Below are 12,034 nucleotides of genomic sequence, written 5' to 3' on the forward strand. Positions count from 1 at the left end.
GCCCTCTGCCTGACTGTGAGCATCAGCATCTCAAGGGTGCCATCTGAAAAAACGGCCATGTTCTTCCAGGTGAGAAATGATGTGAATCTTTAAACCCCTCCACTTTGACCCATGCACTGGTACCCGTGGCTCAGTGGGTAGCACTCTCGCCTCTGATCATAGGTTCACTGCAATGCAGAACCGTGAATGCATAATCTAGGCTGACACTTCAGTGCAGTACTGAGGGAACGCTGCACTGTTGAGGCACTGCCTGTCCTCTCAGGTGGACATAAAGGATCCCATGATGCTATCTGAAGAAGAGCAGGGGAGTTCTCCCAGTATCCTGGCCAACATTTATCCCTCAACCAACATCACTAAAACAGATTATTTGGTTATCTGGTTATTTATCTTGTTGCTGTTTGTGAGGCCTCACTGTGTGCAAATTGGCTGCCACATTTCCCGACCTTATAACGGTGACTACTTCATTGGCTGTGCCCAATCCAGAGTGCTGCCTACTCCAGAGGATCACCTAATCCAGGGCATCACCTAATCCAGAGGATCACCTAATCCAGGGCATCACCTAATCTAGAGTATCATCTAATCCAGAGGATCATCTAATCTAGAGTATCATCTAATCCAGAGTATCACCTAATCTAGAGTATCATCTAATCCAGGGCATCACCAAATCCAGAGGATCACCTAATCCAGAGGATCACCTAATCTAGAGTATCATCTAATCCAGAGGATCACCTAATCCAGAGGATCGCCTAATCTAGAGTGACACTTAGAATTACATAAAATTACATGGAATTTAAAGCACAGAATCAGGCCATTTGGCCCAACGGATCTATGCCAATGTTTATGCTCCACATGAGCCTCCTCCTATCCTACTTCATCTAACTCTATCAGTATATCCTTCTATTCCTTTCTCCCTCATGTGTTTATCCAGCTTCTCCTTAAATGCATCTATACTATTCGCCTCAACCACTCCATGTGGCAGCAAGTTCCACATTCTCTGAGTAAAGAAGTTTCTCCTGAATTCCTTATTGGGTTTATTCGTGACTATCTTATATTGATGGCCCCTAGTTTTGGACTCCCCCACAAGTGGAAACATCTTCTCTAAGTCTATCCTATTGAAACCCTTCTAAATTTTAAAGACCTTTATCAGGTCACCTCTTAGTCTTCACTTTTCTAAAGAAAAGAGCCCCAGCCTATTCAGTCTTTCCAGATAGTTGTACCCTCTCAGTTCTGGTATCATTGCACTTTCTCCAATGCTTCTATATCCTTTTCATAATCTGGACACCTGAACTGTGCGCAATACTCTAATTGTGGTCGAACCAATGTTCTATATAAGTTTAACATAACTTGTCTGCTTTTGAATTCTATTCCTCTGGAAATGAACCCCAGTGCTTTGTTTGTATTTTTTATGGCTTTGTTAACCTGCGTTACTACTTTTAATGATTTGTGAATCTGTACCCCTAGATCCGTTTGCGCCTCTACCCCATTTAAACTCTTATTTTCCAAGGAGTAGGTAGCCTTTTTATTCCTATTACCAAATTGCACCACCTCACACTTATCTATATTGAAAATAATTTGCCAGTTACACCCCCATTTAACAAGTATGTTAACATCTTTTAGTATTTTTGTCACAGTCTTCCTCAGTATTAACTATACCCTCCAATTTGGTGTCAATCACAAATTTTGATATAGTACTTCCGAGTCCCGAGTCCAAATCGCTTAAGTAAATGGCGAACAACAGTGGTCCCAACTCAGATCCCTGTAGAACACCACTTCCCACCTTTTGCCAGTCTGAGTAACTAGCTTTAAGCCCTACTCTCTGTTTTCTGTTTTGTAGTCAGCTTGCTAATCATTCTGCTACTTGTCCCCTGACTCCACATGCTCTGCCCTTAGTCATGAGTCTACAATGCGGTAACTTATCGAAGGCCTTTTGAAAGTCCATGTATATTACATTCACCCTTCTCTACCCTTTCTGTTACTTCTTCAAATAAATCAATAATGTTGGTAAGGCCTGACCTTCCCTTTTGAAATCCGTGCTGACTATTCGTTATTATATTTTCGGTTTCTAGATGTTTTTCTATTACATCTTTGAGTAAAGATTCCATTATCTTTCCTACCACCGACATTAAGCTCACTGGTCTCTAGTTCCCTGGATTTGTTCTATCTCCCTTTTTAAATATAGGAATAACGTTAGCTGTCTGCCAGTCCTCTGGCACTATTCACTTTTCTATTGAATGTTTATAAATCTATAATAGTGCCCCTGCTATCTCTTCCCTAACTTCTTTTAATATGTGCGGAAGCAATCCATTCGGGCCAGGGGTTTTATCCTCCCTAAATTTGATTTGTTTATTAATTATCTCCCCCCTTTCCATCTTAAATGCCTTGATTTTTTTTGATCTCTTCTTCAAATCTCATGTCGACCCTATTAGTCTCCCTGGTAAATACAGAGGCAAAGTAATTATTTAATATTTCTGCAATTTCACTGTGAGTTTATCTTGAGTATCCCTTAGTAGCCCTATCCCTATCTTAAATTTCCTTTTGTTATTTATGTGCCTGTAGAATACTTTACTGTTTCTTTTTATATTCTTTGATAATTCCATTTTGTAATTCCTCTTTGCCTTCCTAGTTGTTTTTTTAAACTTCTTCCCTAATCTCTTCATATTTCCCTTTGTCCCTTCTTGTCTATGTACTTAGTGCATGCTTTTTCCTTTGGTTTCAGTTTTACCCTTATCTCTTTATTTATCCATGGTGTTTCATTATTAGCTAGTTTGTTCTTGATTTTCAATGGAATATATTTCTCCTGAACTCTGTTGATCACCGTTTTAAATATTTCCCACTGCTGTTCTATTTCTTTGTTTGTCAATATTTTTTTCCAGTTTACCTTCCCTAATTCCATTCTCATCCCTTCATAATTGGCAGTGGGTTTTATGAATGAATGCTCTCAGCACAGAGCTTGGTGCAGGGGGTGTATGTGGGGAATTCAGGTGTGACAGTCTGATCCTGCACCCTGTCATGTAAAACTCTTGTGCTGCTACCACGAACTTAGAACATTTACTAATATTTATCTTGTCCTTCAAATGCAAGTTTTATTTTGCTCACTTCTACCTGCAGTGTCTTCTTTTCAATCTATGCTAGATTTCCATTGCATGTGTAGACCTAACGGCTTCAGCATGTTTCCTGGCCATCCTGTGGGGTCGAACTTTCAGTTTCAGGAATGTTCAGTCACAGGTTGCATTCCCTTATCCTGTGGGTCCAGCTGACATTATTATATTCATCTGGAGAAGAACATGTTCATTGCAACAGATGAATGATTTCCTCCTTGCGTCCATTTTCAAAGCATCCAATCCAAATAATGGATTCATGTAACATGATGCAAATTGGAATTGTGGTAGATTCTAACAATGCTGGAGAAACTTATCACATTACCTGGTGGCTGTATATTAGAATTAAATAGCATTTTATAGAATTTTTCAGCACAGAGACAGGCCATTCGACCCAACAAGTCTATGTCGGCGTTTATGCTCCACATGAGCTTCCTCCCACCCTATCAGCATATCCTTCTCTTCCTTTCTCCCTCATGTGTTTATCTAGCTTTCTCATAAATGCATCCATGCTATTCACCTCAACCATTCCATGTAGTAGCGAGTTCCACATTCTCACCACTCTCTGGGTAAAGAAGTTTCTCCTGAATTCCCTATTGGATTTATTAGAGTCTATCTTATATTTATGGCCCCTAGTTTTGGATTCCCTCACAAGTGGAAACATCTCCTCTAAGTCTACTCTGTGGAACCCCTTCATAATTTTAAAAACCTTTATTAGGTCACCTCTCAGCATTCTCTATTCTCGAGAAAAGAGCCCCAGCCTGTTCATTCTTTCCTGATAGTTGCAATCTTTCAGTTCTGGTATCGGTGTGATATGCACACTCAGATATCGGTGTGACATGCACACTCAGATATCAGTGTGATATGCACACTCAGATATCAGTGTGATGTACACACTCAGGTATCAGCGTGATATGCACACTCAGATATCAGTGTGATGTACACACTCAGATATCAGTGTGATGTACACACTCAGATATCAGTGTGATGTACACACTCAGATATCAGCGTGATATGCACAGTCAGGAAGCAATGTGATATGTACGCTCATTTTTATTGTTCATTCAACAAACAGTAAAAAATTATTGAAGTAAAAGGGTAAGTTTCCATCTGAGGCACCCACCCAGATTCCCAACATGTGATCTGGTGCTTGTAACTTTGTATCAGGAGTGAAAAGGATGGAAACTTAACCCAGATTGGCTTAAATCTGTCAATGTTAAACTCTGATCCGAGTGTGACCTGTGGCACTGATAGCGTATGAGACGTTAAAATTCAAGATTCAATAATTGGATCAACTGCTGTGGTCATTGGTTGTTTGTTAAAATCCAATCCAAAGTAACACCATCCAAAGTGCCTTTGTCAACTGGACTGCCATTCCACCCATGCCTGCAACTGGACATAAAAATGAGCAACAATGATTGTTTGAGACTGATGTCAGCCAATGTTTACTTCCTGATTGAACTGATGCTGGGCACAGGTCAACCATCATCACAACAACAACTACTTGCATTTATATAGTGCCTTTAATGTAGTAAAATGCCCAAAGACGGATCACAGGAGCGATTATCAAACATAAGGAAATATTAGGACAGGTGACCAAAAGCTTGGTCAAAGAGGTAGGTTTTAGGGAGCGTCTCAAAGGAGGCGAGACACGTGGAGAGACAAAGGGGTTTAGGGAGGGAATTCGAGACCTTAGGGCCTAGGCAGCTGAAGGCACAGCCATCAATAATGGAGTGATTAAAATTGGCGATGCACAAGAGGCCAGAATTGGAGGAGCGCAGAGATCTCGGAGGATTGTAGGGCTGGAGGAGGTTACAGAGATAGGGAGAGGTGAGGCTATGGAGGGATTTGAAAACAAGGATGAGAATTTTAAAATCGAGGCATTTCCGGACTGGGAACCAATGTAGATCAGCAAACTCAGGGGTGATGGGTGAACGGGACTTGGTGCGAGTTGGGATATGGGCAGCAGAGATTTGGATAAGCTCAGCTTTATGGAGAGTAGAAAATGGGAGGCCGGCCAGGAGAGCATTGGAATAGTCCAGTCTAGAGGTAACAAAGGCATAGATGAGCTGAGGCAGGGGTGGAGACGGGCGATGTTACAGAGGTGGAAGTAAGCGGTCTTGGTCATGGAGTGGATATGTGGTCGGAAGCTCATCTCAGGGTCAAATAGGACACCAAGGTTGCGAAAGATCTGGTTCAACCTCAGACAGTGGTCAGGGTGAGGGATGGAGTCGGTGGCTAAGGAATGGAGTTTGTGGCAGGGACCAAAAACAATGGCTTCAGTCTTCCCAATATTTAGTTGGAGGAAATTTTAGCTCATCCAGTACTGGATGTCAGACAAGCAGTGTGAAAAATGAGAGACAGTGGAGGGGTCGAGGGAGGTGGCGGTGAGGTAGAGCTGGGTGTTGTCAGCGTACATGTGGAATCTGACGTGTTTTCAGATGATGTCACCAAGGGGCAGCATGTAGATGAGAAATAGGAGGAGGCCAAGGATAGATCCTTGGGGGACTCCAGAGGTAATGGTGTGGGAGGGGGAAGAGAAGCCATTGCAGGTGATTCTCTGGCTATGACTGGATAGATAAGAATGGAACCAGTCCCACCCAGCTGGACGATGGAGGAGAGGCGTTGGAGGCGGATGGTGTGGTCAACCGTGTCAAAGGCTGCAGACAGGTCGAGAAGGATGAGGAGGGAGAGTTTACCACAGTCACACAGGATGTCATTTGGGACTTTGATAAGGGCAGTTTCAGTACTGTGACAGGTGCGGAAACCTGATTGGAGAGATTCAAACATGGAGTTGTGGGAAAGATGGGCACGGATTTGGGAGGCGACAGCACGTTGAAGGACTTTGGAGAGGAAGGGGGGGTTTGAGATGGGGTGGTAATTTGCAATGACAGAGGGGTCAAGGGTGGACTGGACTACTGGATTACTAGTCCAGTAACATAACCACTATGCTACCATACCCCAGAATGGAGCCAAGTGAGCGCAGTCCCACCCAGTTGGACGACGGATGGTGTGTCAAAGGCTGCAGTCAGGTCGAGAAGGATGAGGAGGGATAGTTTACCGTCATCACAGTCACATACAATGTCATTTGTGACTATGATAAGGGCTGTTTTAGTACTGTGGCAGGAGTGGAAACCTGATTGGAGGGATTCAAACATGGAGGTTGGAGATGTGGCGATAGTTTGCAAGGACAGAGGGGTCAAGGGTGGGTTTTTTGAGGAGAGGGTGATGACGGCAGATTTGAAGGGGAGGGGGACAGTACCTCAGGAGAGGGGACCGTTAACAATATCAGCTAATGTGGGGGCCAGGAAGGGAAGTTGGGTGGTCAGCAATTTAGTGGGAATAGGGTCGAGGGAGCAGGAGATGGGTCTCATGGTCAAGATGAGCTCGGAGAGGGCATGAGGGGAGATAGGAGAGAAACTAGAGAGAAAGATGTGAGTTCAGGGCTAGGGCAGGGGGGAACCCGAGGGGAAATTTGGATTGGTGGGCTAGGGGAAGGGAGGGAAGGCAGAGGCAGCTGAACGGATGGTCTCAATCTTAGTGACAAAGAAGTCCATGAGCTCTTCGCACTTTTTGTTGGTGGTGAGGGTGGAGGGGGCAGGGGAGAGGGGTTTAAGAGACAATTTGAAGCGGAGAAGAGAAGCCGGGGATTATCTTTGCATTCCAGGATGATCCTCGAATAGTGAGCAGTTTTGGCAGAGGAGAGCAAGGCCCAATAGTGCTTTATGTGGTCCAGCCAAATCTGGCTAAACCAGTTGTCTGCCATAAATGTTCAAATCTGTGTCCCTTGGACTTCAGGGAGTGAAGATGAGGGCCGTAGCAGGGGAATGAGCATGGTGAGAGAGAGTAATGATTTTGATGGGGACAAGGGCATCAAAGATGGAGGTGAGGGTGAAAAGAGCAGATCGGTAGCTGCAGAAATGTCGTGGAGAGCCAAAGGCTAGACAGTTGGGAATTTGAAAGTTCCGTTGTTAGTAACCTGGGGGAGAGTTTTTCCCAGGGGCGGACACAGAAGGAAGTGGGATTGGGAGGGGAAAGGGGGATGTGGGTGTAGAGGGATACAAGGAAGTGATCAGAGATGGTCGTATCCGTGATTGACATGATGGGAGTAGAGAGGCCATGTGAGATGGCAAGGTCGGAGGGGTGGGCGTGAATATGGGTAGGGGAGTTTCTATGGAGGGAGAGATTAAGGGAGGATAGGAGGACAGTGAAATCAGAGGAGAGAGAGCATGATGAGTTGAGATGGAGGTTGAAATCACCAACGATGAGAAGTCGCTCGGCGTAGAAGCTGAGAGAGGAAAGCAGTGAAGATATCTCGGTGAGAAACTTGGCATGGTACTTGGGTGGGCGGTAGAGAACGAGGATTTTAATGGAGAGGCGAGAGGGGTGGAACAAGGTGAGGTGCTCAAAGGAAGAGAAGGTGACAGGGGAGTAGGGGGACAGATCATAGTGTGATTTAGTCACTGTTGAACTTTCAGTTCCCACTGGAGAAGGGCAGATTGAGAGAAGACATGATCCAGAGTTTCAAGCACTGAGAAGCTTGGACAATGTCGGTGTAAGCAAGTGTTTGACTATGGCACTGAGTGGGACACATGGTAGCATAGTGGTTATGTTACTGACCCAATAATCCTAGAGGCCTATACCAATACTCTAGTGTTATGAGTTCAAATCCTACCAAGGCAGCTTGGGCATTTAAATTCAATAAATTAAAATCTTGAATTAAAAAGACACTATCATTAGTAACACTGGTCATGAAACTACCAGATTGTCAGAAAAACTCATCTGGCTCACTGATGCCCTTGAAGGAAGCTGTCTGGCCTATATGTGACTCCAGACCCACAGGAATGTGGTTGATTCTTAATCACCCTCTGTAAATGGCCTAACAAGCCACTCAATTGTTCAAGAAGGTGGCTCACCATCTTCTCAAGGGCAATAAATGCTGGGCCTGCCAGTGATTCCCATATCCCATGAACAAATAAAAAAAACATTCAGAATTAGTGTGAGGGGAGATTAAAGGAAGATTTTTCTTCCCACAGGTTAGTGGATGTGAAACAGACGCCCAGTAATTTTCTTTCTTTTTTTCTTTCCTTCTTTCTTGCTAGGCCAAAGAGTATCATAGTATTGTAGTATGTTACAGCACAGAAGGAGGCCATTCAGCCCATTGTGCCTGTGCCAGCTCCTTGAAAGAGCAATCCAATTAATCCCACTCCCCCCATTCTTTCCCCATATCCCTGCAAATGTTTTCCTTTCAAGTATTTATCCAATACCCTTTTGAATGTTATTATTGAATCTGCTTCCACCCCCATTTCAGGCAGTGCATTCCAGTCCTCTGGCACCACCCCCATATCTAAGAAGGAATGGAAGATTATGGCCAGCACTTCTGAAATTTCCACCCTTACTTCTCTCAACAACCTAGGATACATCCGGACCGGGTGACTTATCTACTTTAAGTACAGCCAGCCTTTCTAGTACCTTCTCTTTACCAATTTTCACCCCATCCAGTACCTCAACTACCTTCTCTTTTGCTGTGACTTTGGCAGCATCTTCTTCCTTGGTAAAGACAGATGCAAAGTACTCATTTAGTACCTCAGCCATGTCCCCTACCCCCGTGCCTAGATCTCCTTTTTGGTCCCTAATTGACTCCACCCCTCCTGTTACTACCCATTTGCTATTTATATGCCTATAGAAGACTTCTGGATTCCCTTTTATGTTAGTGGCCAGTCTATTCTCATATTTTCTCTTTGCCCCTCTTATTTCCTTTTTGCTTCTCCTCTGTGCTTTCTATATTCAGCCTGGTTCTCACTTGTATTATCAACCTGACATCTGTCATATGCCCCTTTTTTCTGCTTCATTTTACTCTCTATCTCTTTCGTAATCCAGGGAGCTCTACCTTTGCTCTACCTCTGGTTGCCCTACATTCCCCTGTGGGAATGTACCTAGACTGTACCCGAACCATCTCCTCTTTAAAGGCCGCCCATTGTTCGATTACAGTTTTACCTGTCAATCTTTGATTCCAATTTACCCGGGCCAGATCCATTCTCAACCCATTAAAATTGACCCTCCTCCAATTAAGTATTTTTACTCTAATTGCTTCTTGACCTTTTCCATAACTGATCTAAACCTTATGATACTATGATTACTGATCCATAAATGTTCACCCACTGACACTTGCTCCACTTGACCCACCTCATTCCCCAGAACCAGATCCAGCAATGCCTCCTTCCTTGCTGGGCCAGAAACATACTGATCAAGAAAGTTCTCCTGAACACACTTGAGAAATTCTTCCCTCTCTTTGCCCCTTGCACTATTATCCCAGTCTATATTAGGATAGTTGAAGTCCCCCATTATCACTACTCTCCGGTTCTTGCACCTCTCTGTAACTTCCCAGCAAATTTGCTCCTCTATATCCTTCCCACTAGTTGGTGACCTATAGAATACACCCAGTCGTGTAATGGAGCCTCTATTGTTTCTTAACTCTAACCAAATAGATTCTTTCCTTGACCCCTCCAGGACATCCTCTCTCTCCAGCACTGCAATATTCTCCTTAATCAATACGGCCACCTCTCCCCCACCCCCCCCCCCACTTTCTTTCCTTCCCTATCTTTCCTGAACACCTTGTATCCAGAAATATTTAGTACCCTATCCTGCCCTTTTTGAGCCATGCCTCCGTTATCGCCACAACATCATATTCCCATGTGGCTATTTGTACCTGCAGCTCACCAACCTTGTTTACCACACTTTGTGCGTTTACACACATGCACTCTAAACCTATCTTAGACCTTCTCGTGTTCTCTCTTAGTCTGGTCCCACCTAATACTGTACTATTTCTAGTATAAGTGTAATTAGTTTAAACTCTCCCCCACAGCACTAGTGAACCTCCCCGCGAGGACACTGGTCCCTGCTCTGTTGAGGTGCAACCCGTCCGTCTTGAACAGGTCCCTCCTGCCCCAGAACTGGTCCCAATGCCCCAAGAATCTGAAACCCTCCCTTTTGCACCATGTCTCTAGGTGGGGTAATGGAGGGGCGAGGTGGGGGGGTAAAGTTACTACTGAGGGAGACTGCAACAAAATACAAGAAGACATTACTAAACTTGCAAAATGGTCAAGTAAATGGCAAATGAATTTCAATGTAATAAGTGTGAGGTGGTGCATTTTGGTAGGAAGGATAAGGAGGTCACATACTGCTTGGAAAATAAGAGACTAAATGGGGGAGAGGAGCAGAGGGATCTGGGGGTACAGATACACAAATCACTAAAAATAGCGACCCAGGTTAATAAGGCCATAAAAAAAGCAAACCAAGCACTGGGGTTCATTTCTAGAGGGAGAGAATTGAAAAGCAGAGAAATGATGTTAAACTTGTATAGAACCTTGGTTAGACCACACTTAGAGTATTGTGCACAGTTCCAGTCTCCATATTATAAAAAAGATATAGAGACACTGGAGAAAGTGCAAAAAAGATTTACAAGGTTGATATCAGAACTGAGAGGTTATACCTATCAGAAAAGATTGGACAGGCTGGGGCTCTTTTCTCTAGGAAAGAGAAGGCTGAGGGGTGACCTGGTAGAGGTCTTTAAGATTATGAAAGGGTTTGATAGGGTAGACGTAGAGAAGATGTTTCCAGTTGGGAGGGAGAGCAAAACTAGAGGCCGTAAATATAGATAGTCACTAATAAATCCAATAGGGAATTCAGGAGAAACTTCTTTACCCAGAGAGTGGTGAGAATGTGGAACTCGCTCCCACAAGGAGTAGTTAAGGCGAATAGCATAGATGCATTTAAGGGGAAGTTAGATAAACACATGAGGGAGAAAGGAATAGAAGGTTATGTTGATAGGGTTAGATGAAGAAGGGTGGGAGGAGGCTCGTGTGGAGCATAAACACCGGCATGGACCAGTTGGGCCGAATGGCCTGTTTCTGTACTGTACATTCAATGAAATTCTCATAATTTTATTAAACTTTGAGTGTACAATAACTCCTGGATCTCTTTTAGCCTCTCCCTCAGCTGATTCAATACCGTTCATTCAGTAAGTAATGTAAATCCAAACCAGGATGATCTCATTTTCAATTCTTGGTTTGTGCTGAGTTAAATTTATCTCAGGAGTTGGTAGAGGTCCTACAATAGGACTCAGCACTCTCAGATTAGGTAGTGTAAGAAAAAACAGTTCAGGTTCCTACATCTGATCACCACTCAGTGACTCTTGCAGCAAGTTCACACTCGTAGGTGTTGGGCAAAGGTGGAATTTCGTATGGCCATGATACCCACTGTGGTGGATTGGCCTTCCAACACTCACTGCCTCGGATCACACAAGAAGAAAACCCCATTGGAAAATATACTGGAGGGAAAGTGCCACACACGGACCATGGCTCAGCAAAACTCTGGACCTTGAGGAGAGGAGGGGAGAAAGGGGAGTATAGTTGGGATGTTTGGATTGCTTTAATCCATCCCGCAACAAGGAGACAGAGCCAGACAACTACCAGGGCAGCAGAAACTGGAACAGGACGGAGAGTACTTCTCAGGGTAGCCAACACAGGTCGTGCTGAGTCATTGGGGGTATTTTTAACCCCCCAGGACAAGCCGGGGGCAGGGGGGATAGCAGCCATGGAGGGGGCGGGTGTTAAAAATTTTTAAATGGGAAACCCGACCCCAACCCGCCTCCAAGTGGCTCCACTTCCAGTTCTAATGGAGGTGGGTCGAGGGGACAGGCAACTAACCTGCCCTCCGGAGGCGGGCCCATCATTTAAATATTTTAATGAGGCTGAGGGCCTAAGATTTTAGCTCTCTTTCAGTTTTAACGCCTGCCGGCTGGGTTTCCTGGGCCTTAGAAACCCCAGCAGCCGAAGGGAGGCGAGAACGTCCAGATCCAACAGGTAGGAGCCTTTTCATCAATATTTGTGGGCCCGGAGAAGCAGGAGGGCTTCCCCCCGGACCACCAATCAAAC

This window comes from Heptranchias perlo, chromosome 33 (assembly GCF_035084215.1).
Source record: "Heptranchias perlo isolate sHepPer1 chromosome 33, sHepPer1.hap1, whole genome shotgun sequence".
NCBI classification, from domain to species: Eukaryota; Metazoa; Chordata; class Chondrichthyes; order Hexanchiformes; family Hexanchidae; genus Heptranchias; species Heptranchias perlo.